Source organism: Heterocephalus glaber, unplaced genomic scaffold (genome assembly GCF_053883595.1).
Source record: "Heterocephalus glaber isolate CG9 unplaced genomic scaffold, H.glaber_assembly_v1.0 deba00001832, whole genome shotgun sequence".
NCBI lineage: Eukaryota > Metazoa > Chordata > Mammalia > Rodentia > Bathyergidae > Heterocephalus > Heterocephalus glaber.
In genome coordinates, this window is record NW_028258492.1 from 2,553 (window position 1) to 5,795 (window position 3,243).

Here is a 3,243-nt window from a genome sequence, read left to right on the forward strand (position 1 = left end):
AGTTCTTCTCTAAAAGTCTTTTAGGATTCAGCAGTGAAGTCATGAAGACCCAGGCTTTTCTTTGTTGGTAAGTTTTTAATCATGTTTTCAACTTTATTGATTGATATTGGGCTGTTTGAAAATTTTAGGCCTTCTTTGCTCAACTTTGGTAATCCATACATGTATAGAAATCTGTCCATTTCTTCTGTGTTTTCCATGTTATTGGCATATAGGTTCTCAAAGTAGGTATTGATGATCCACTGGATTTCTGCTGGGTCTGTTGTAATTTCACCCTTTATAACTAATTGCATGGATTTGGGCTTTCTCTCTCCTTTTCTTTGATAAGGTTGGCTAAGGGTTTGTCAATTTTGTTTATTCTTTTGAAGAACCAACTCTTTGCTTAATTGATTTTTATATTGTTCTTTTACTCTCCATTGAATTGATTTCTGCTGTGATCTTTATAATTTAAATATCAGATATCAGAAAATGGAAAGACATCCTTGCTCCTGGGTAGGAAGTACCAATATAGTGAAAATAGCCATACTTCCAAAACTGCTATATAGATACAATGCAATTCTGATTGAAATTCAAACAGCATATTTCATAGAAGTAGAGAAAACAGTCCAAAAATTTATTTGGAACCAGAAGAGATCTAGAATAGTAAAAGAAATTCTAGGCAACAAAGACAAAGTAGGGGATATCACAATCCCCAACTTGAAACTATACTACAGAGCTACTGTGAGAAAAACAACAAGGAAACAGATCCAAGGATCAGTGGAACAGATTAGAAGATGCAGAAAGAACTCCAGACACACTCAGCTACCTCATCTTTGACAAAGGAGCCAAACACCCTCACTGGAGGAAAGATAGCCTCTTCAATAAATGGTGCTGAAAAAACTGGGTTTCAACTTGCCAAAGATTAAAACTAGACATATATCTCTCACCATGTAGTAAAATAAATTGAAATGGATCAAAGATCTAAATATTAAAACAGAAACACTAAACCTGCTAGAAGAGAGGTTAGGTAGAACTCTTGAAAAGAGGCATAGGAAAAGATTTTATGAACAAAACGTCAGTTGCCCATGAACTGGCACAAAGAAGCAACAACTGGGATCTCTTCTTACTAAAAAGCTTCTGCATAGCAATAGAAACCACCAACAGAGTGAAGAGAAAAACCCACATTCTGGGAAAAAAATGTCATCATCTGTTCCTCAGAAAAGGATCTACTCTCTGGAATATAAAAAGAACTCAAAAAAAAAAAAAACCAATCTGACCTCCCAAATTTAAAGACTCATTCCAAAATAGGCAGCTGAGATGAAAAGACATTCCTCGGTTGAAGAAGTGGGAATAACAAATAAACATAAGAAAAATGTTCAACATCACTGGTCACTCAAGAGATGCAAATGAAAACAACACTGAGATTCCACCATACCCCAGAAAGAATGGCTGCTGTCAAGAAATCAACCAATAACAAATTCTGGTGGGGTTGTAGCTAAAAAAGAATCCTTTTCCACGGTTTGTGGGAGTGTAGACAGGTGCAATCACTGTGGAAATCAGTGTGGAGATTCCTCAAAAAACTAGAATTAGAGGTCCCATTTCACCCAGCTATTCCCTTGCAGGGTATATTCCCAAAAGAATTAAAAGAATCATACCACAGAGATATATACTTGCCCATGTTTATGGTGGCACAATTTGTAATAACTAAATCTTGGAAACAGCCCAATTGCCCATCAACTGGAGATTGCATAAGGAAGATGTGGGGTTTTTTTTTGAGGGGGGGTGTTGTTTTTTTTTATAAAATGGAGTACTACTCAGCCATAAAGAACAAGAAACTAGAGACATTTATAGGTAAATGGATGCACACTGAGGCCATATTCTTAAGTGAAATAAATAGGACACACGTGTAAATAACGAACAGTTTCACTGGTGTGAAAATCTGAAAGTGTAAATAAGAATTAAAATGTATAATACATAATGTGAAATAAGAAGAAAAGGTCTAAAGGGGAAGGGGAAGTGGGAGGGGTAGGGAACAGGAAAGAAGGGAATGGAAATAATATGAGAAAAGGAAAAAAACGGAAAGAATTTTTAAATAGGGTGGTGTGGAGGGGTTCAAGGGAGGGCAGGGGAATTCACAAAACGTAAGAAACCAAGATATTACATGTACAGGTACAAATTCCCAATGATAAATGTCACCATATTGAATACCTAAAATGTACTGATAACCTCAATGAATAAAAAAATAGTTTGGAGCTCAAGGACCCAAGTTCGATCCTCCCTGGTACAGAAAAAAAATTGTTTGGATTCTTTTCATTAGCCAGACTGAATTTTTTAAACACTCATTATATATTATTGTTTGTCACTGATAAATAAAACAATTATTTTAAAGATTTGTAAATAAAAATGAAGTTGTAAATAAAAGAAAAGATATGTTTCATCCAAAAGCAGTTCTAAAAGGCTGTCAGAAGCCTCTGCTGGGCCTGCCCTCATCCGGAGCCAGCTGGAACTCTCTCCTGGCTCCCTCTGAGCCCCATCCCCTCTCCCTCTGACCCCCATCCCCTCTCTGCTCTGCCCCACCGTGGTCCTTTCCTGTGCCCCTTCCCACTGCACACCAGGCCAGCCTGGCTCCCCTGATGCCTTCCTTGTGCCACCTGAGGAGACTTGCCCATTTGTGCTCACCAGCGAGGGATCCACCCTGTGCCTCCATCCTCAGGCACCCTCTGGGATGCATGGATCCTCAGCCTTCTGCTCCTCCCAGCCTTGAGAGGCCGGGATTCTCATCTGTGTCCAGCTCCCAGGTGAGGAATGCCCCAGAGCACTGCTTGGGATGAGCCATTAGAAGGTGTGAGTGGGGCAGCAGTCACAGCTGGGGGAGGCTGAGGCTCACATGGGACCGAGGGGAGGTCACCTCTGGGCAGCGGGAGGCCCTGGGCCCTCTCCACCTCCGCACAGCTCCTCGGACACCCACTCTCAGCCAAGCCCTCAGTGTGCTGCAGGCTGCTCTCAGGAGAAGCCCAGGCCACAGACTGCACATGTCCCTGATTGAGTCCTCGAGATGGGTCTTGCATCTTCCAGCTGCACCTTGTGGGCTTCCTAAAGCTCCTGTGAAATATGGGCTGACAGAGAACTGGCAGGTGTTTTATCTTCCATCAGTTTCATTAGGTTTCTCCGTGTGCAGGTCACTAGGCCTAGCACTGAATTTTTCGTCTTCAGCCGAGTACATTTTCCTATTGGGAAATATTTTGATGTTTCTGTTATCTTTCCAAA